The sequence below is a fragment of the Taudactylus pleione genome, unplaced genomic scaffold, assembly GCF_031769625.1.
Source record: "Taudactylus pleione unplaced genomic scaffold, aTauple2 ptg000317l, whole genome shotgun sequence".
NCBI classification, from domain to species: domain Eukaryota; kingdom Metazoa; phylum Chordata; class Amphibia; order Anura; family Myobatrachidae; genus Taudactylus; species Taudactylus pleione.
The window spans coordinates 5,492,796-5,516,484 of NW_028284718.1; the positions used below are offsets into that span (position 1 = coordinate 5,492,796).

At 31.9% G+C, this 23,689-nt stretch overlaps 6 non-coding genes across 6 annotated transcripts; all 6 read left to right on the plus strand.

Annotated features, from left to right (window-relative positions):
• The first annotated feature begins 11,505 nt into the window (after positions 1–11,505).
• Positions 11,506–11,577, plus strand: TRNAP-UGG (transfer RNA proline (anticodon UGG)). Its single transcript has one exon. It is a non-coding gene; the product is annotated as a tRNA-Pro (tRNA).
• Positions 11,578–13,275: 1,698 nt separating this feature from the next.
• TRNAP-UGG (transfer RNA proline (anticodon UGG)) lies at positions 13,276–13,347 on the plus strand. The gene has a single exon. It is a non-coding gene; the product is annotated as a tRNA-Pro (tRNA).
• A 1,699-nt stretch (positions 13,348–15,046) lies between these two features.
• On the plus strand, positions 15,047–15,118 carry TRNAP-UGG (transfer RNA proline (anticodon UGG)). Its single transcript has one exon. It is a non-coding gene; the product is annotated as a tRNA-Pro (tRNA).
• A 1,698-nt stretch (positions 15,119–16,816) lies between these two features.
• Positions 16,817–16,888, plus strand: TRNAP-UGG (transfer RNA proline (anticodon UGG)). The gene has a single exon. It is a non-coding gene; the product is annotated as a tRNA-Pro (tRNA).
• A 3,469-nt stretch (positions 16,889–20,357) lies between these two features.
• TRNAP-UGG (transfer RNA proline (anticodon UGG)) lies at positions 20,358–20,429 on the plus strand. The gene has a single exon. It is a non-coding gene; the product is annotated as a tRNA-Pro (tRNA).
• Positions 20,430–22,128: 1,699 nt separating this feature from the next.
• TRNAP-UGG (transfer RNA proline (anticodon UGG)) lies at positions 22,129–22,200 on the plus strand. Its single transcript has one exon. It is a non-coding gene; the product is annotated as a tRNA-Pro (tRNA).
• Positions 22,201–23,689: the final 1,489 nt, after the last annotated feature.

Below are 23,689 nucleotides of genomic sequence, written 5' to 3' on the forward strand. Positions count from 1 at the left end.
AGGTCCCGGGTTCAAATCCTGGACAAGCCTTCTATTTCTTTTGTACAGTACATCTCATGGTTTATATATATCTGATTTTCTCAATTGGCTAAGTCAATAGTATCAACTGAGTTTTGTTTTTGCCATACTCCCAATAGAATTTGTACATACATATGAATCTTGCCTTCATCATTTTTCAATTGCCTTTCTTCTATTTATGCATGATTTACACATAGCTTTTGACAAGTCTTGGGTTTTATCGATCAGACAAGTCCAAACTCTGTAGCCATTTTTAAATCTTGTCTCTGCACTTTCCAAATAAGTACACAAAGAAAACTATCAATAGAATCTTACGGAAACATTTTAGTTGTTCTAAAAATAAGAGCATACTTATTCAAATTTCAACTGTATTGTGGTATATTAGGAAAACTGCAGGTTCCCTACTGTCTAGATAGCTTTGAAAGTTTTAAAAGAATAGTCTCATTTTGAAACACAAAAAGTTCAAAAATGAAATTGCAAGGTTTTCTTTTGCCTTTCTTCTGTGTCTGGAAGCATGATTTGTAAATTGCATATGACAAGTCTTTAGCTTCGTCCATGAGAAAAGTCCAAACTGTGTAGGCACTCACAAATCTTGTCCCTGCACTTTTCCTATATGCATACTTAGAAAACTATCTACTGGACCATAAGGAAATATTTTATTTATTCTACAAATTCATTTTTACATAAATGTATATGGTGTTTTTAAAAACAAAAAGCTATTTTCTTTAAATCAATTGAAAAATCAATAGAAAAATGTTCAGGTAGGTGGCTTGTTGGTCTAGGGTTATGATTCTCGCTTAGGGTGTGAGAGGTCCCAGGTTCAAATCATGGATGAGCCCAAATTTACAGATTCTTTGACATAGTTCCATTATCTTATTGAAGTCAATTTCCTGAGTAAAATCTTCAACTGAATATTATTTTTTAAAAACTCTCAAAATAGATTGGATTTACTTATTTGCAGAATTGAATTTTGTTTTATGTCAAACTGCTAATATTATTTGTAAGTACTTATCTGCATATAGCATGTGACATGTCTTGGGTTTTATCCATCAGAAAAACTCTGCTGGGCATCATAAAACTTTGCACAGCAATTTCCAAGCAAGTATACTTAGAAAAATATTGACTATTAGGAAATATTTTATTTACGATAATATTTCCTCCTTTTATACATTAGTGACTGCTTTAAAATAATACAATTTTCACATAAAACAGTTAAGAAATCCAATAAAATGTGCTTACTTGATGATTCTATGACTTTCACTTTGGGTGCGAGAGGTCCCGGGTTCAAATCCTGGACGAGCCCAACTTTTCAGATTCTTTGGCATAGTTCCATTATCTTATTGAAGTCAATTTCCTGAGTGAATTTCAACTGAATGTTGTTTTTTCAAAACTCTCAAAATAGATTGGATTTACTTATTTGCAGAATTGAATTTTGTTTTATGTCAAACTGCTAATATTATTTATAAGTACTTATCTGCACATAGCATGTGACATGTCTTGGGTTTTATCCATCAGAAAAACTCTGCTGGGCATCATAAAACTTTGCACAGCAATTTCCAAGCAAGTATACTTAGAAAAATATTGACTATTAGGAAATATTTTATTTATGATAATATTTCCTCCTTTTATACATTAGTGACTGCTTTAAAATAATACAATTTTCACATAAAAACAGTTAAGAAATCAAATAAAATGTGCTTACTTGATGATTCTATGACTCTCACTTTGGGTGCGAGAGGTCCCGGGTTCAAATCCTGGACGAGCCCAACTTTTCAGATTCTTTGACATAGTTCCATTATCTTATTGAAGTCAATTTCCTGAGTGAATTTCAACTGAATGTTGTTTTTTCAAAACTCTCAAAATAGATTGGATTTACTTATTTGCACAATGGAATTTTGTTTTTTGTCAAACTGCTAAAATTATTTGTAAGTACTTATCTGCACATAGCATGTGACATGTCTTGGGTTTTATCCATCAGAAAAACTCTGCTGGTCATCATAAAACTTTGCACAGCAATTTCCAAGCAAGTATACTTAGAAAAATATTGACTATTAGGAAACATTTTATTTATGCTAATATTTCCTCCTTGTATACATTAGTGACTGCTTTAAAAGAATACCATTTTCACATAAAAACAGTTAAGAAATCAAATAAACCACACTTATTTCAGTTGGCTCGTTGGTCTAGGGGTATGATTCTTGCTGTGGATGCGAGAGGTCCCGGGTTCAAATCCCGGACAAGCCCTCTATTTCTTTTGTACAGTACATCTCATGGTTTATATATATCTGATTTTCTCAATTGGCTAAGTCAATAGCATCAACTGAGTTTTGTTTTTGCCATACTCCCAATAGAATTTGTACATACTTATGAATCTTGCCTTCATCATTTTTCAATTGCCTTTCTTCTATTTATGCATGATTTACACATAGCTTTTGACAAGTCTTGGGTTTTATCGATCAGACAAGTCCAAACTCTGTAGCCATTTTTAAATCTTGTCACTGCACTTTCCAAATAAGTACACAAAGAAAACTATCAATAGAATCTTACCGAAACATTTTAGTTGTTCTAAAAATAAGAGCATACTTATTCAAATTTCAACTGTATTGTGGTATATTAGGAAAACTGCAGGTTCCCTACTGTCTAGATAGCTTTGAAAGTTTTAAAAGAATAGTCTCATTTTGAAACACAAAAAGTTCAAAAATGAAATTGCAAGGTTTTCTTTTGCCTTTCTTCTGTGTCTGGAAGCATGATTTGTAAATTGCATATGACAAGTCTTTAGCTTCGTCCATGAGAAAAGTCCAAACTCTGTAGGCACTCACAAATCTTGTCCCTGCACTTTTCCTATATGCATACTTAGAAAACTATCTACTGGACCATAAGGAAATATTTTATTTATTCTACAAATTCATTTTTACATAAATGTATATGGTGTTTTTAAAAACAAAAAGCTATTTTCTTTAAATCAATTGAAAAATCAATAGAAAAATGTTCAGGTAGGTGGCTTGTTGGTCTAGGGTTATGATTCTCGCTTAGGGTGTGAGAGGTCCCAGGTTCAAATCATGGATGAGCCCAAATTTTCAGATTCTTTGACATAGTTCCATTATCTTATTGAAGTCAATTTCCTGAGTAAAATCTTCAACTGAATATTATTTTTTAAAAACTCTCAAAATAGATTGGATTTACTTATTTGCAGAATTGAATTTTGTTTTATGTCAAACTGCTAATATTATTTGTAAGTACTTATCTGCATATAGCATGTGACATGTCTTGGGTTTTATCCATCAGAAAAACTCTGCTGGGCATCATAAAACTTTGCACAGCAATTTCCAAGCAAGTATACTTAGAAAAATATTGACTATTAGGAAATATTTTATTTACGATAATATTTCCTCCTTTTATACATTAGTGACTGCTTTAAAATAATACAATTTTCACATAAAACAGTTAAGAAATCAAATAAAATGTGCTTACTTGATGATTCTATGACTCTCACTCTGGGTGCGAGAGGTCCTGGGTTCAAATCCTGGACGAGCCCAACTTTTCAGATTCTTTGACATGGTTCCATTATCTTATTGAAGTCAATTTCCTGAGTGAATTTCAACTGAATGTTGTTTTTTCAAAACTCTCAAAATAGATTGGATTTACTTATTTGCACAATTGAATTTTGTTTTTTTTGTCAAACTGCTAAAATTATTTGTAAGTACTTATCTGCACATAGCATGTGACATGTCTTGGGTTTTATGCATCAGAAAAACTCTGCTGGTCATCATAAAACTTTGCACAGCAATTTCCAAGCAAGTATACTTAGAAAAATATTGACTATTAGGAAACATTCTATTTATGCTAATATTTCCTCCTTGTATACATTAGTGACTGCTTTAAAAGAATACCATTTTCACATAAAAACAGTTAAGAAATCAAATAAACCACACTTATTTCAGTTGGCTCGTTGGTCTAGGGGTATGATTCTCGCTTTGTGTGCGAGAGGTCCCGGGTTCAAATCCTGGACAAGCCTTCTATTTCTTTTGTACAGTACATCTCATGGTTTATATATATCTGATTTTCTCAATTGGCTAAGTCAATAGTATCAACTGAGTTTTGTTTTTGCCATACTCCCAATAGAATTTGTACATACATATGAATCTTGCCTTCATCATTTTTCAATTGCCTTTCTTCTATTTATGCATGATTTACACATAGCTTTTGACAAGTCTTGGGTTTTATCGATCAGACAAGTCCAAACTCTGTAGCCATTTTTAAATCTTGTCTCTGCACTTTCCAAATAAGTACACAAAGAAAACTATCAATAGAATCTTACGGAAACATTTTAGTTGTTCTAAAAATAAGAGCATACTTATTCAAATTTCAACTGTATTGTGGTATATTAGGAAAACTGCAGGTTCCCTACTGTCTAGATAGCTTTGAAAGTTTTAAAAGAATAGTCTCATTTTGAAACACAAAAAGTTCAAAAATGAAATTGCAAGGTTTTCTTTTGCCTTTCTTCTGTGTCTGGAAGCATGATTTGTAAATTGCATATGACAAGTCTTTAGCTTCGTCCATGAGAAAAGTCCAAACTGTGTAGGCACTCACAAATCTTGTCCCTGCACTTTTCCTATATGCATACTTAGAAAACTATCTACTGGACCATAAGGAAATATTTTATTTATTCTACAAATTCATTTTTACATAAATGTATATGGTGTTTTTAAAAACAAAAAGCTATTTTCTTTAAATCAATTGAAAAATCAATAGAAAAATGTTCAGGTAGGTGGCTTGTTGGTCTAGGGTTATGATTCTCGCTTAGGGTGTGAGAGGTCCCAGGTTCAAATCATGGATGAGCCCAAATTTACAGATTCTTTGACATAGTTCCATTATCTTATTGAAGTCAATTTCCTGAGTAAAATCTTCAACTGAATATTATTTTTTAAAAACTCTCAAAATAGATTGGATTTACTTATTTGCAGAATTGAATTTTGTTTTATGTCAAACTGCTAATATTATTTGTAAGTACTTATCTGCATATAGCATGTGACATGTCTTGGGTTTTATCCATCAGAAAAACTCTGCTGGGCATCATAAAACTTTGCACAGCAATTTCCAAGCAAGTATACTTAGAAAAATATTGACTATTAGGAAATATTTTATTTACGATAATATTTCCTCCTTTTATACATTAGTGACTGCTTTAAAATAATACAATTTTCACATAAAACAGTTAAGAAATCCAATAAAATGTGCTTACTTGATGATTCTATGACTTTCACTTTGGGTGCGAGAGGTCCCGGGTTCAAATCCTGGACGAGCCCAACTTTTCAGATTCTTTGGCATAGTTCCATTATCTTATTGAAGTCAATTTCCTGAGTGAATTTCAACTGAATGTTGTTTTTTCAAAACTCTCAAAATAGATTGGATTTACTTATTTGCAGAATTGAATTTTGTTTTATGTCAAACTGCTAATATTATTTATAAGTACTTATCTGCACATAGCATGTGACATGTCTTGGGTTTTATCCATCAGAAAAACTCTGCTGGGCATCATAAAACTTTGCACAGCAATTTCCAAGCAAGTATACTTAGAAAAATATTGACTATTAGGAAATATTTTATTTATGATAATATTTCCTCCTTTTATACATTAGTGACTGCTTTAAAATAATACAATTTTCACATAAAAACAGTTAAGAAATCAAATAAAATGTGCTTACTTGATGATTCTATGACTCTCACTTTGGGTGCGAGAGGTCCCGGGTTCAAATCCTGGACGAGCCCAACTTTTCAGATTCTTTGACATAGTTCCATTATCTTATTGAAGTCAATTTCCTGAGTGAATTTCAACTGAATGTTGTTTTTTCAAAACTCTCAAAATAGATTGGATTTACTTATTTGCACAATGGAATTTTGTTTTTTGTCAAACTGCTAAAATTATTTGTAAGTACTTATCTGCACATAGCATGTGACATGTCTTGGGTTTTATCCATCAGAAAAACTCTGCTGGTCATCATAAAACTTTGCACAGCAATTTCCAAGCAAGTATACTTAGAAAAATATTGACTATTAGGAAACATTTTATTTATGCTAATATTTCCTCCTTGTATACATTAGTGACTGCTTTAAAAGAATACCATTTTCACATAAAAACAGTTAAGAAATCAAATAAACCACACTTATTTCAGTTGGCTCGTTGGTCTAGGGGTATGATTCTTGCTGTGGATGCGAGAGGTCCCGGGTTCAAATCCCGGACAAGCCCTCTATTTCTTTTGTACAGTACATCTCATGGTTTATATATATCTGATTTTCTCAATTGGCTAAGTCAATAGCATCAACTGAGTTTTGTTTTTGCCATACTCCCAATAGAATTTGTACATACTTATGAATCTTGCCTTCATCATTTTTCAATTGCCTTTCTTCTATTTATGCATGATTTACACATAGCTTTTGACAAGTCTTGGGTTTTATCGATCAGACAAGTCCAAACTCTGTAGCCATTTTTAAATCTTGTCACTGCACTTTCCAAATAAGTACACAAAGAAAACTATCAATAGAATCTTACCGAAACATTTTAGTTGTTCTAAAAATAAGAGCATACTTATTCAAATTTCAACTGTATTGTGGTATATTAGGAAAACTGCAGGTTCCCTACTGTCTAGATAGCTTTGAAAGTTTTAAAAGAATAGTCTCATTTTGAAACACAAAAAGTTCAAAAATGAAATTGCAAGGTTTTCTTTTGCCTTTCTTCTGTGTCTGGAAGCATGATTTGTAAATTGCATATGACAAGTCTTTAGCTTCGTCCATGAGAAAAGTCCAAACTCTGTAGGCACTCACAAATCTTGTCCCTGCACTTTTCCTATATGCATACTTAGAAAACTATCTACTGGACCATAAGGAAATATTTTATTTATTCTACAAATTCATTTTTACATAAATGTATATGGTGTTTTTAAAAACAAAAAGCTATTTTCTTTAAATCAATTGAAAAATCAATAGAAAAATGTTCAGGTAGGTGGCTTGTTGGTCTAGGGTTATGATTCTCGCTTAGGGTGTGAGAGGTCCCAGGTTCAAATCATGGATGAGCCCAAATTTTCAGATTCTTTGACATAGTTCCATTATCTTATTGAAGTCAATTTCCTGAGTAAAATCTTCAACTGAATATTATTTTTTAAAAACTCTCAAAATAGATTGGATTTACTTATTTGCAGAATTGAATTTTGTTTTATGTCAAACTGCTAATATTATTTGTAAGTACTTATCTGCATATAGCATGTGACATGTCTTGGGTTTTATCCATCAGAAAAACTCTGCTGGGCATCATAAAACTTTGCACAGCAATTTCCAAGCAAGTATACTTAGAAAAATATTGACTATTAGGAAATATTTTATTTACGATAATATTTCCTCCTTTTATACATTAGTGACTGCTTTAAAATAATACAATTTTCACATAAAACAGTTAAGAAATCAAATAAAATGTGCTTACTTGATGATTCTATGACTCTCACTCTGGGTGCGAGAGGTCCTGGGTTCAAATCCTGGACGAGCCCAACTTTTCAGATTCTTTGACATGGTTCCATTATCTTATTGAAGTCAATTTCCTGAGTGAATTTCAACTGAATGTTGTTTTTTCAAAACTCTCAAAATAGATTGGATTTACTTATTTGCACAATTGAATTTTGTTTTTTTTGTCAAACTGCTAAAATTATTTGTAAGTACTTATCTGCACATAGCATGTGACATGTCTTGGGTTTTATGCATCAGAAAAACTCTGCTGGTCATCATAAAACTTTGCACAGCAATTTCCAAGCAAGTATACTTAGAAAAATATTGACTATTAGGAAACATTCTATTTATGCTAATATTTCCTCCTTGTATACATTAGTGACTGCTTTAAAAGAATACCATTTTCACATAAAAACAGTTAAGAAATCAAATAAACCACACTTATTTCAGTTGGCTCGTTGGTCTAGGGGTATGATTCTTGCTGTGGATGCGAGAGGTCCCGGGTTCAAATCCCGGACAAGCCCTCTATTTCTTTTGTACAGTACATCTCATGGTTTATATATATCTGATTTTCTCAATTGGCTAAGTCAATAGCATCAACTGAGTTTTGTTTTTGCCATACTCCCAATAGAATTTGTACATACTTATGAATCTTGCCTTCATCATTTTTCAATTGCCTTTCTTCTATTTATGCATGATTTACACATAGCTTTTGACAAGTCTTGGGTTTTATCGATCAGACAAGTCCAAACTCTGTAGCCATTTTTAAATCTTGTCACTGCACTTTCCAAATAAGTACACAAAGAAAACTATCAATAGAATCTTACCGAAACATTTTAGTTGTTCTAAAAATAAGAGCATACTTATTCAAATTTCAACTGTATTGTGGTATATTAGGAAAACTGCAGGTTCCCTACTGTCTAGATAGCTTTGAAAGTTTTAAAAGAATAGTCTCATTTTGAAACACAAAAAGTTCAAAAATGAAATTGCAAGGTTTTCTTTTGCCTTTCTTCTGTGTCTGGAAGCATGATTTGTAAATTGCATATGACAAGTCTTTAGCTTCGTCCATGAGAAAAGTCCAAACTCTGTAGGCACTCACAAATCTTGTCCCTGCACTTTTCCTATATGCATACTTAGAAAACTATCTACTGGACCATAAGGAAATATTTTATTTATTCTACAAATTCATTTTTACATAAATGTATATGGTGTTTTTAAAAACAAAAAGCTATTTTCTTTAAATCAATTGAAAAATCAATAGAAAAATGTTCAGGTAGGTGGCTTGTTGGTCTAGGGTTATGATTCTCGCTTAGGGTGTGAGAGGTCCCAGGTTCAAATCATGGATGAGCCCAAATTTTCAGATTCTTTGACATAGTTCCATTATCTTATTGAAGTCAATTTCCTGAGTAAAATCTTCAACTGAATATTATTTTTTAAAAACTCTCAAAATAGATTGGATTTACTTATTTGCAGAATTGAATTTTGTTTTATGTCAAACTGCTAATATTATTTGTAAGTACTTATCTGCATATAGCATGTGACATGTCTTGGGTTTTATCCATCAGAAAAACTCTGCTGGGCATCATAAAACTTTGCACAGCAATTTCCAAGCAAGTATACTTAGAAAAATATTGACTATTAGGAAATATTTTATTTACGATAATATTTCCTCCTTTTATACATTAGTGACTGCTTTAAAATAATACAATTTTCACATAAAACAGTTAAGAAATCAAATAAAATGTGCTTACTTGATGATTCTATGACTCTCACTCTGGGTGCGAGAGGTCCTGGGTTCAAATCCTGGACGAGCCCAACTTTTCAGATTCTTTGACATGGTTCCATTATCTTATTGAAGTCAATTTCCTGAGTGAATTTCAACTGAATGTTGTTTTTTCAAAACTCTCAAAATAGATTGGATTTACTTATTTGCACAATTGAATTTTGTTTTTTTTGTCAAACTGCTAAAATTATTTGTAAGTACTTATCTGCACATAGCATGTGACATGTCTTGGGTTTTATGCATCAGAAAAACTCTGCTGGTCATCATAAAACTTTGCACAGCAATTTCCAAGCAAGTATACTTAGAAAAATATTGACTATTAGGAAACATTCTATTTATGCTAATATTTCCTCCTTGTATACATTAGTGACTGCTTTAAAAGAATACCATTTTCACATAAAAACAGTTAAGAAATCAAATAAACCACACTTATTTCAGTTGGCTCGTTGGTCTAGGGGTATGATTCTCGCTTTGTGTGCGAGAGGTCCCGGGTTCAAATCCTGGACAAGCCTTCTATTTCTTTTGTACAGTACATCTCATGGTTTATATATATCTGATTTTCTCAATTGGCTAAGTCAATAGTATCAACTGAGTTTTGTTTTTGCCATACTCCCAATAGAATTTGTACATACATATGAATCTTGCCTTCATCATTTTTCAATTGCCTTTCTTCTATTTATGCATGATTTACACATAGCTTTTGACAAGTCTTGGGTTTTATCGATCAGACAAGTCCAAACTCTGTAGCCATTTTTAAATCTTGTCTCTGCACTTTCCAAATAAGTACACAAAGAAAACTATCAATAGAATCTTACGGAAACATTTTAGTTGTTCTAAAAATAAGAGCATACTTATTCAAATTTCAACTGTATTGTGGTATATTAGGAAAACTGCAGGTTCCCTACTGTCTAGATAGCTTTGAAAGTTTTAAAAGAATAGTCTCATTTTGAAACACAAAAAGTTCAAAAATGAAATTGCAAGGTTTTCTTTTGCCTTTCTTCTGTGTCTGGAAGCATGATTTGTAAATTGCATATGACAAGTCTTTAGCTTCGTCCATGAGAGAAGTCCAAACTCTGTAGGCACTCACAAATCTTGTCCCTGCACTTTTCCTATATGCATACTTAGAAAACTATCTACTGGACCATAAGGAAATATTTTATTTATTCTACAAATTCATTTTTACATAAATGTATATGGTGTTTTTAAAAGCAAAAAGCTATTTTCTTTAAATCAATTGAAAAATCAATAGAAAAATGTTCAGGTAGGTGGCTTGTTGGTCTAGGGTTATGATTCTCACTTAGGGTGTGAGAGGTCCCAGGTTCAAATCATGGATGAGCCCAAATTTTCAGATTCTTTGACATAGTTCCATTATCTTATTGAAGTCAATTTCCTGAGTAAAATCTTCAACTGAATATTATTTTTTAAAAACTCTCAAAATAGATTGGATTTACTTATTTGCAGAATTGAATTTTGTTTTATGTCAAACTGCTAATATTATTTGTAAGTACTTATCTGCATATAGCATGTGACATGTCTTGGGTTTTATCCATCAGAAAAACTCTGCTGGGCATCATAAAACTTTGCACAGCAATTTCCAAGCAAGTATACTTAGAAAAATATTGACTATTAGGAAATATTTTATTTATGATAATATTTCCTCCTTTTATACATTAGTGACTGCTTTAAAATAATACAATTTTCACATAAAAACAGTTAAGAAATCAAATAAAATGTGCTTACTTGATGATTCTATGACTCTCACTTTGGGTGCGAGAGGTCCCGGGTTCAAATCCTGGACGAGCCCAACTTTTCAGATTCTTTGACATAGTTCCATTATCTTATTGAAGTCAATTTCCTGAGTGAATTTCAACTGAATGTTGTTTTTTCAAAACTCTCAAAATAGATTGGATTTACTTATTTGCACAATGGAATTTTGTTTTTTGTCAAACTGCTAAAATTATTTGTAAGTACTTATCTGCACATAGCATGTGACATGTCTTGGGTTTTATCCATCAGAAAAACTCTGCTGGTCATCATAAAACTTTGCACAGCAATTTCCAAGCAAGTATACTTAGAAAAATATTGACTATTAGGAAACATTTTATTTATGCTAATATTTCCTCCTTGTATACATTAGTGACTGCTTTAAAAGAATACCATTTTCACATAAAAACAGTTAAGAAATCAAATAAACCACACTTATTTCAGTTGGCTCGTTGGTCTAGGGGTATGATTCTCGCTTTGGGTGCGAGAGGTCCCGGGTTCAAATCCCGGACAAGCCCTCTATTTGTTTTGTACAGTACATCTCATGGTTTATATATATCTGATTTTCTCAATTGGCTAAGTCAATAACATCAACCGAGTTTTGTTTTTGCAATACTCCCAATAGAATTTGTACATACTTATGAATCTTGCCTTCATCATTTTTCAATTGCCTTTCTTCTATTTATGCATGATTTACACATAGCTTTTGACAAGTCTTGGGTTTTATCGATCAGACAAGTCCAAACTCTGTAGCCATTTTTAAATCTTGTCACTGCACTTTCCAAATAAGTACACAAAGAAAACTATCAATAGAATCTTACGGAAACATTTTAGTTGTTCTAAAAATAAGAGCATACTTATTCAAATTTCAACTGTATTGTGGTATATTAGGAAAACTGCAGGTTCCCTACTGTCTAGATAGCTTTGAAAGTTTTAAAAGAATAGTCTCATTTTGAAACACAAAAAGTTCAAAAATGAAATTGCAAGGTTTTCTTTTGCCTTTCTTCTGTGTCTGGAAGCATGATTTGTAAATTGCATATGACAAGTCTTTAGCTTCGTCCATGAGAGAAGTCCAAACTCTGTAGGCACTCACAAATCTTGTCCCTGCACTTTTTCTATATGCATACTTAGAAAACTATCTACTGGACCATAAGGAAATATTTTATTTATTCTACAAATTCATTTTTACATAAATGTATATGGTGTTTTTAAAAACAAAAAGCTATTTTCTTTAAATCAATTGAAAAATCAATAGAAAAATGTTCAGGTAGGTGGCTTGTTGGTCTAGGGTTATGATTCTTGCTTAGGGTGTGAGAGGTCCCAGGTTCAAATCATGGATGAGCCCAAATTTTCAGATTCTTTGACATAGTTCCATTTTCTTATTGAAGTCAATTTCCTGAGTAAAATCTTCAACTGAATATTATTTTTTAAAAACTCTCAAAATAGATTGGATTTACTTATTTGCAGAATTGAATTTTGTTTTATGTCAAACTGCTAATATTATTTGTAAGTACTTATCTGCACATAGCATGTGACATGTCTTGGGTTTTATCCATCAGAAAAACTCTGCTGGGCATCATAAAACTTTGCACAGCAATTTCCAAGCAAGTATACTTAGAAAAATATTGACTATTAGGAAATATTTTATTTATGATAATATTTCCTCCTTTTATACATTAGTGACTGCTTTAAAATAATACAATTTTCACATAAAAACAGTTAAGAAATCAAATAAAATGTGCTTACTTGATGATTTTATCACTCTCACTTTGGGTGCGAGAGGTCCCGGGTTCAAATCCTGGACGAGCCCAACTTTTCAGATTCTTTGACATAGTTCCATTATCTTATTGAAGTCAATTTCCTGAGTGAATTTCAACTGAATGTTGTTTTTTCAAAACTCTCAAAATAGATTGGATTTACTTATTTGCACAATGGAATTTTGTTTTTTGTCAAACTGCTAAAATTATTTGTAAGTACTTATCTGCACATAGCATGTGACATGTCTTGGGTTTTATCCATCAGAAAAACTCTGCTGGTCATCATAAAACTTTGCACAGCAATTTCCAAGCAAGTATACTTAGAAAAATATTGACTATTAGGAAACATTTTATTTATGCTAATATTTCCTCCTTGTATACATTAGTGACTGCTTTAAAAGAATACCATTTTCACATAAAAACAGTTAAGAAATCAAATAAACCACACTTATTTCAGTTGGCTTGTTGGTCTAGGGGTATGATTCTTGCTGTGGATGCGAGAGGTCCCGGGTTCAAATCCCGGACAAGCCCTCTATTTCTTTTGTACAGTACATCTCATGGTTTATATATATCTGATTTTCTCAATTGGCTAAGTCAATAGCATCAACTGAGTTTTGTTTTTGCCATACTCCCAATAGAATTTGTACATACATATGAATCTTGCCTTCATCATTTTTCAATTGCCTTTCTTCTATTTATGCATGATTTACACATAGCTTTTGACAAGTCTTGGGTTTTATCGATCAGACAAGTCCAAACTCTGTAGCCATTTTTAAATCTTGTCACTGCACTTTCCAAATAAGTACACAAAGAAAACTATCAATAGAATCTTACGGAAACATTTTAGTTGTTCTAAAAATAAGAGCATACTTATTCAAATTTCAACTGTATTGTGGTATATTAGGAAAACTGCAGGTTCCCTACTGTCTAGATAGCTTTGAAAGTTTTAAAAGAATAGTCTCATTTTGAAACACAAAAAGTTCAAAAATGAAATTGCAAGGTTTTCTTTTGCCTTTCTTCTGTGTCTGGAAGCATGATTTGTAAATTGCATATGACAAGTCTTTAGCTTCGTCCATGAGAAAAGTCCAAACTCTGTAGGCACTCACAAATCTTGTCCCTGCACTTTTCCTATATGCATACTTAGAAAACTATCTACTGGACCATAAGGAAATATTTTATTTATTCTACAAATTCATTTTTACATAAATGTATATGGTGTTTTTAAAAACAAAAAGCTATTTTCTTTAAATCAATTGAAAAATCAATAGAAAAATGTTCAGGTAGGTGGCTTGTTGGTCTAGGGTTATGATTCTCGCTTAGGGTGTGAGAGGTCCCAGGTTCAAATCATGGATGAGCCCAAATTTTCAGATTCTTTGACATAGTTCCATTATCTTATTGAAGTCAATTTCCTGAGTAAAATCTTAAACTGAATATTATTTTTTAAAAACTCTCAAAATAGATTGGATTTACTTATTTGCAGAATTGAATTTTGTTTTATGTCAAACTGCTAATATTATTTGTAAGTACTTATCTGCATATAGCATGTGACATGTCTTGGGTTTTATCCATCAGAAAAACTCTGCTGGGCATCATAAAACTTTGCACAGCAATTTCCAAGCAAGTATACTTAGAAAAATATTGACTATTAGGAAATATTTTATTTACGATAATATTTCCTCCTTTTATACATTAGTGACTGCTTTAAAATAATAAAATTTTCACATAAAACAGTTAAGAAATCAAATAAAATGTGCTTACTTGATTATTCTATGACTCTCACTCTGGGTGCGAGAGGTCCTGGGTTCAAATCCTGGACGAGCCCAACTTTTCAGATTCTTTGACATGGTTCCATTATCTTATTGAAGTCAATTTCCTGAGTGAATTTCAACTGTATGTTGTTTTTTCAAAACTCTCAAAATAGATTGGATTTACTTAATTGCACAATTGAATTTTGTTTTTTTTGTCAAACTGCTAAAATTATTTGTAAGTACTTATCTGCACATAGCATGTGACATGTCTTGGGTTTTATCCATCAGAAAAACTCTGCTGGTCATCATAAAACTTTGCACAGCAATTTCCAAGCAAGTATACTTAGAAAAATATTGACTATTAGGAAACATTTTATTTATGCTAATATTTCCTCCTTGTATACATTAGTGACTGCTTTAAAAGAATACCATTTTCACATAAAATCAGTTAAGAAATCAAATAAACCACACTTATTTCAGTTGGCTCGTTGGTCTAGGGGTATGATTCTCGCTTTGGGTGCGAGAGGTCCCGGGTTCAAATCCCGGACAAGCCCTCTATTTGTTTTGTACGGTACATCTCATGGTTTATATATATCTGATTTTCTCAATTGGCTAAGTCAATAACATCAACCGAGTTTTGTTTTTGCAATACTCCCAATAGAATTTGTACATACTTATGAATCTTGCCTTCATCATTTTTCAATTGCCTTTCTTCTATTTATGCATGATTTACACATAGCTTTTGACAAGTCTTGGGTTTTATCGATCAGACAAGTCCAAACTCTGTAGCCATTTTTAAATCTTGTCACTGCACTTTCCAAATAAGTACACAAAGAAAACTATCAATAGAATCTTACGGAAACATTTTAGTTGTTCTAAAAATAAGAGCATACTTATTCAAATTTCAACTGTATTGTGGTATATTAGGAAAACTGCAGGTTCCCTACTGTCTAGATAGCTTTGAAAGTTTTAAAAGAATAGTCTCATTTTGAAACACAAAAAGTTCAAAAATGAAATTGCAAGGTTTTCTTTTGCCTTTCTTCTGTGTCTGGAAGCATGATTTATAAATTGCATATGACAAGTCTTTAGCTTCGTCCATGAGAGAAGTCCAAACTCTGTAGGCACTCACAAATCTTGTCCCTGCACTTTTCCTATATGCATACTTAGAAAACTATCTACTGGACCATAAGGAAATATTTTATTTATTCTACAAATTCATTTTTACATAAATGTATATGGTGTTTTTAAAAACAAAAAGCTATTTTCTTTAAATCAATTGAAAAATCAATAGAAAAATGTTCAGGTAGGTGGCTTGTTGGTCTAGGGTTATGATTCTCGCTTAGGGTGTGAGAGGTCCCAGGTTCAAATCATGGATGAGCCCAAATTTTCAGATTTTTTGACATAGTTCCATTATCTTATTGAAGTCAATTTCTTGAGTAAAATCTTCAACTGAATATTATTTTTTAAAAACTCTCAAAATAGATTGGATTTACTTATTTGCAGAATTGAATTTTGTTTTATGTCAAACTGCTAATATTATTTATAAGTACTTATCTGCACATAGCATGTGACATGTCTTGGGTTTTATCCATCAGAAAAACTCTGCTGGGCATCATAAAACTTTGCACAGCAATTTCCAAGCAAGTATACTTAGAAAAATATTGACTATTAGGAAATATTTTATTTATGATAATATTTCCTCCTTTTATACATTAGTGACTGCTTTAAAATAATACAATTTTCACATAAAAACAGTTAAGAAATCAAATAAAATGTGCTTACTTGATGATTCTATGACTTTCACTTTGGGTGCGAGAGGTCCCGGGTTCAAATCCTGGACGAGCCCAACTTTTCAGATTCTTTGGCATAGTTCCATTATCTTATTGAAGTCAATTTCCTGAGTGAATTTCAACTGAATGTTGTTTTTTCAAAACTCTCAAAATAGATTGGATTTACTTATTTGCACAATGGAATTTTGTTTTTTGTCAAACTGCTAAAATTATTTGTAAGTACTTATCTGCACATAGCATGTGACATGTCTTGGGTTTTATCCATCAGAAAAACTCTGCTGGTCATCATAAAACTTTGCACAGCAATTTCCAAGCAAGTATACTTAGAAAAATATTGACTATTAGGAAACATTTTATTTATGCTAATATTTCCTCCTTGTATACATTAGTGACTGCTTTAAAAGAATACCATTTTCACATAAAAACAGTTAAGAAATCAAATAAACCACACTTATTTCAGTTGGCTTGTTGGTCTAGGGGTATGATTCTTGCTGTGGATGCGAGAGGTCCCGGGTTCAAATCCCGGACAAGCCCTCTATTTCTTTTGTACAGTACATCTCATGGTTTATATATATCTGATTTTCTCAATTGGCTAAGTCAATAGCATCAACTGAGTTTTGTTTTTGCCATACTCCCAATAGAATTTGTACATACATATGAATCTTGCCTTCATCATTTTTCAATTGCCTTTCTTCTATTTATGCATGATTTACACATAGCTTTTGACAAGTCTTGGGTTTTATCGATCAGACAAGTCCAAACTCTGTATCCATTTTTAAATCTTGTCACTGCACTTTCCAAATAAGTACACAAAGAAAACTATCAATAGAATCTTACGGAAACATTTTAGTTGTTCTAAAAATAAGAGCATACTTATTCAAATTTCAACTGTATTGTGGTATATTAGGAAAACTGCAGGTTCCCTACTGTCTAGATAGCTTTGAAAGTTTTAAAAGAATAGTCTCATTTTGAAACACAAAAAGTTCAAAAATGAAATTGCAAGGTTTTCTTTTGCCTTTCTTCTGTGTCTGGAAGCATGATTTGTAAATTGCATATGACAAGTCTTTAGCTTCGTCCATGAGAAAAGTCCAAACTCTGTAGGCACTCACAAATCTTGTCCCTGCACTTTTCCTATATGCATACTTAGAAAACTATCTACTGGACCATAAGGAAATATTTTATTTATTCTACAAATTCATTTTTACATAAATGTATATGGTGTTTTTAAAAACAAAAAGCTATTTTCTTTAAATCAATTGAAAAATCAATAGAAAAATGTTCAGGTAGGTGGCTTGTTGGTCTAGGGTTATGATTCTCGCTTAGGGTGTGAGAGGTCCCAGGTTCAAATCATGGATGAGCCCAAATTTTCAGATTCTTTGACATAGTTCCATTATCTTATTGAAGTCAATTTCCTGAGTAAAATCTTAAACTGAATATTATTTTTTAAAAACTCTCAAAATAGATTGGATTTACTTATTTGCAGAATTGAATTTTGTTTTATGTCAAACTGCTAATATTATTTGTAAGTACTTATCTGCATATAGCATGTGACATGTCTTGGGTTTTATCCATCAGAAAAACTCTGCTGGGCATCATAAAACTTTGCACAGCAATTTCCAAGCAAGTATACTTAGAAAAATATTGACTATTAGGAAATATTTTATTTACGATAATATTTCCTCCTTTTATACATTAGTGACTGCTTTAAAATAATAAAATTTTCACATAAAACAGTTAAGAAATCAAATAAAATGTGCTTACTTGATTATTCTATGACTCTCACTCTGGGTGCGAGAGGTCCTGGGTTCAAATCCTGGACGAGCCCAACTTTTCAGATTCTTTGACATGGTTCCATTATCTTATTGAAGTCAATTTCCTGAGTGAATTTCAACTGTATGTTGTTTTTTCAAAACTCTCAAAATAGATTGGATTTACTTAATTGCACAATTGAATTTTGTTTTTTTTGTCAAACTGCTAAAATTATTTGTAAGTACTTATCTGCACATAGCATGTGACATGTCTTGGGTTTTATCCATCAGAAAAACTCTGCTGGTCATCATAAAACTTTGCACAGCAATTTCCAAGCAAGTATACTTAGAAAAATATTGACTATTAGGAAACATTTTATTTATGCTAATATTTCCTCCTTGTATACATTAGTGACTGCTTTAAAAGAATACCATTTTCACATAAAATCAGTTAAGAAATCAAATAAACCACACTTATTTCAGTTGGCTCATTGGTCTAGGGGTATGATTCTCGCTTTGGGTGCGAGAGGTCCCGGGTTCAAATCCCGGACAAGCCCTCTATTTGTTTTGTACAGTACATCACATGGTTTATATATATCTGATTTTCTCAATTGGCTAAGTCAATAACATCAACCGAGTTTTGTTTTTGCAATACTCCCAATAGAATTTGTACATACTTATGAATCTTGCCTTCATCATTTTTCAATTGCCTTTCTTCTATTTATGCATGATTTACACATAGCTTTTGACAAGTCTTGGGTTTTATCGATCAGACAAGTCCAAACTCTGTAGCCATTTTTAAATCTTGTCACTGCACTTTCCAAATAAGTACACAAAGAAAACTATCAATAGAATCTTACGGAAACATTTTAGTTGTTCTAAAAATAAGAGCATACTTATTCAAATTTCAACTGTATTGTGGTATATTAGGAAAACTGCAGGTTCCCTACTGTCTAGATAGCTTTGAAAGTTTTAAAAGAATAGTCTCATTTTGAAACACAAAAAGTTCAAAAATGAAATTGCAAGGTTTTCTTTTGCCTTTCTTCTGTGTCTGGAAGCATGATTTATAAATTGCATATGACAAGTCTTTAGCTTCGTCCATGAGAGAAGTCCAAACTCTGTAGGCACTCACAAATCTTGTCCCTGCACTTTTCCTATATGCATACTTAGAAAACTATCTACTGGACCATAAGGAAATATTTTATTTATTCTACAAATTCATTTTTACATAAATGTATATGGTGTTTTTAAAAACAAAAAGCTATTTTCTTTAAATCAATTGAAAAATCAATAGAAAAATGTTCAGGTAGGTGGCTTGTTGGTCTAGGGTTATGATTCTCGCTTAGGGTGTGAGAGGTCCCAGGTTCAAATCATGGATGAGCCCAAATTTTCAGATTTTTTGACATAGTTCCATTATCTTATTGAAGTCAATTTCTTGAGTAAAATCTTCAACTGAATATTATTTTTTAAAAACTCTCAAAATTGATTGGATTTACTTATTTGCAGAATTGAATTTTGTTTTATGTCAAACTGCTAATATTATTTATAAGTACTTATCTGCACATAGCATGTGACATGTCTTGGGTTTTATCCATCAGAAAAACTCTGCTGGGCATCATAAAACTTTGCACAGCAATTTCCAAGCAAGTATACTTAGAAAAATATTGACTATTAGGAAACATTTTATTTATGATAATATTTCCTCCTTTTATACATTAGTGACTGCTTTAAAATAATACAATTTTCACATAAAAACAGTTAAGAAATCAAATAAAATGTGCTTACTTGATGATTCTATGACTTTCACTTTGGGTGCGAGAGGTCCCGGGTTCAAATCCTGGACGAGCCCAACTTTCCAGATTCTTTGGCATAGTTCCATTATCTTATTGAAGTCAATTTCCTGAGTGAATTTCAACTGAATGTTGTTTTTTCAAAACTCTCAAAATAGATTGGATTTACTTATTTGCACAATGGAATTTTGTTTTTTGTCAAACTGCTAAAATTATTTGTAAGTACTTATCTGCACATAGCATGTGACATGTCTTGGGTTTTATCCATCAGAAAAACTCTGCTGGTCATCATAAAACTTTGCACAGCAATTTCCAAGCAAGTATACTTAGAAAAATATTGACTATTAGGAAACATTTTATTTATGCTAATATTTCCTCCTTGTATACATTAGTGACTGCTTTAAAAGAATACCATTTTCACATAAAAACAGTTAAGAAATCAAATAAACCACACTTATTTCAGTTGGCTTGTTGGTCTAGGGGTATGATTCTTGCTGTGGATGCGAGAGGTCCCGGGTTCAAATCCCGGACAAGCCCTCTATTTCTTTTGTACAGTACATCTCATGGTTTATATATATCTGATTTTCTCAATTGGCTAAGTCAATAGCATCAACTGAGTTTTGTTTTTGCCATACTCCCAATAGAATTTGTACATACATATGAATCTTGCCTTCATCATTTTTCAATTGCCTTTCTTCTATTTATGCATGATTTACACATAGCTTTTGACAAGTCTTGGGTTTTATCGATCAGACAAGTCCAAACTCTGTAGCCATTTTTAAATCTTGTCACTGCACTTTCCAAATAAGTACACAAAGAAAACTATCAATAGAATCTTACGGAAACATTTTAGTTGTTCTAAAAATAAGAGCATACTTATTCAAATTTCAACTGTATTGTGGTATATTAGGAAAACTGCAGGTTCCCTACTGTCTAGATAGCTTTGAAAGTTTTAAAAGAATAGTCTCATTTTGAAACACAAAAAGTTCAAAAATGAAATTGCAAGGTTTTCTTTTGCCTTTCTTCTGTGTCTGGAAGCATGATTTGTAAATTGCATATGACAAGTCTTTAGCTTCGTCCATGAGAAAAGTCCAAACTCTGTAGGCACTCACAAATCTTGTCCCTGCACTTTTCCTATATGCATACTTAGAAAACTATCTACTGGACCATAAGGAAATATTTTATTTATTCTACAAATTCATTTTTACATAAATGTATATGGTGTTTTTAAAAACAAAAAGCTATTTTCTTTAAATCAATTGAAAAATCAATAGAAAAATGTTCAGGTAGGTGGCTTGTTGGTCTAGGGTTATGATTCTCGCTTAGGGTGTGAGAGGTCCCAGGTTCAAATCATGGATGAGCCCAAATTTTCAGATTCTTTGACATAGTTCCATTATCTTATTGAAGTCAATTTCCTGAGTAAAATCTTAAACTGAATATTATTTTTTAAAAACTCTCAAAATAGATTGGATTTACTTATTTGCAGAATTGAATTTTGTTTTATGTCAAACTGCTAATATTATTTGTAAGTACTTATCTGCATATAGCATGTGACATGTCTTGGGTTTTATCCATCAGAAAAACTCTGCTGGGCATCATAAAACTTTGCACAGCAATTTCCAAGCAAGTATACTTAGAAAAATATTGACTATTAGGAAATATTTTATTTACGATAATATTTCCTCCTTTTATACATTAGTGACTGCTTTAAAATAATACAATTTTCACATAAAACAGTTAAGAAATCAAATAAAATGTGCTTACTTGATTATTCTATGACTCTCACTCTGGGTGCGAGAGGTCCTGGGTTCAAATCCTGGACGAGCCCAACTTTTCAGATTCTTTGACATGGTTCCATTATCTTATTGAAGTCAATTTCCTGAGTGAATTTCAACTGTATGTTGTTTTTTCAAAACTCTCAAAATAGATTGGATTTACTTAATTGCACAATTGAATTTTGTTTTTTTTGTCAAACTGCTAAAATTATTTGTAAGTACTTATCTGCACATAGCATGTGACATGTCTTGGGTTTTATCCATCAGAAAAACTCTGCTGGTCATCATAAAACTTTGCACAGCAATTTCCAAGCAAGTATACTTAGAAAAATATTGACTATTAGGAAACATTTTATTTATGCTAATATTTCCTCCTTGTATACATTAGTGACTGCTTTAAAAGAATACCATTTTCACATAAAATCAGTTAAGAAATCAAATAAACCACACTTATTTCAGTTGGCTCGTTGGTCTAGGGGTATGATTCTCGCTTTGGGTGCGAGAGGTCCCGGGTTCAAATCCCGGACAAGCCCTCTATTTGTTTTGTACAGTACATCTCATGGTTTATATATATCTGATTTTCTCAATTGGCTAAGTCAATAACATCAACCGAGTTTTGTTTTTGCAATACTCCCAATAGAATTTGTACATACTTATGAATCTTGCCTTCATCATTTTTCAATTGCCTTTCTTCTATTTATGCATGATTTACACATAGCTTTTGACAAGTCTTGGGTTTTATCGATCAGACAAGTCCAAACTCTGTAGCCATTTTTAAATCTTGTCACTGCACTTTCCAAATAAGTACACAAAGAAAACTATCAATAGAATCTTACGGAAACATTTTAGTTGTTCTAAAAATAAGAGCATACTTATTCAAATTTCAACTGTATTGTGGTATATTAGGAAAACTGCAGGTTCCCTACTGTCTAGATAGCTTTGAAAGTTTTAAAAGAATAGTCTCATTTTGAAACACAAAAAGTTCAAAAATGAAATTGCAAGGTTTTCTTTTGCCTTTCTTCTGTGTCTGGAAGCATGATTTATAAATTGCATATGACAAGTCTTTAGCTTCGTCCATGAGAGAAGTCCAAACTCTGTAGGCACTCACAAATCTTGTCCCTGCACTTTTCCTATATGCATACTTAGAAAACTATCTACTGGACCATAAGGAAATATTTTATTTATTCTACAAATTCATTTTTACATAAATGTATATGGTGTTTTTAAAAACAAAAAGCTATTTTCTTTAAATCAATTGAAAAATCAATAGAAAAATGTTCAGGTAGGTGGCTTGTTGGTCTAGGGTTATGATTCTCGCTTAGGGTGTGAGAGGTCCCAGGTTCAAATCATGGATGAGCCCAAATTTTCAGATTTTTTGACATAGTTCCATTATCTTATTGAAGTCAATTTCTTGAGTAAAATCTTCAACTGAATATTATTTTTTAAAAACTCTCAAAATAGATTGGATTTACTTATTTGCAGAATTGAATTTTGTTTTATGTCAAACTGCTAATATTATTTATAAGTACTTATCTGCACATAGCATGTGACATGTCTTGGGTTTTATCCATCAGAAAAACTCTGCTGGGCATCATAAAACTTTGCACAGCAATTTCCAAGCAAGTATACTTAGAAAAATATTGACTATTAGGAAACATTTTATTTATGATAATATTTCCTCCTTTTATACATTAGTGACTGCTTTAAAATAATACAATTTTCACATAAAAACAGTTAAGAAATCAAATAAAATGTGCTTACTTGATGATTCTATGACTTTCACTTTGGGTGCGAGAGGTCCCGGGTTCAAATCCTGGACGAGCCCAACTTTTCAGATTCTTTGGCATAGTTCCATTATCTTATTGAAGTCAATTTCCTGAGTGAATTTCAACTGAATGTTGTTTTTTCAAAACTCTCAAAATAGATTGGATTTACTTATTTGCAGAATTGAATTTTGTTTTATGTCAAACTGCTAATATTATTTATAAGTACTTATCTGCACATAGCATGTGACATGTCTTG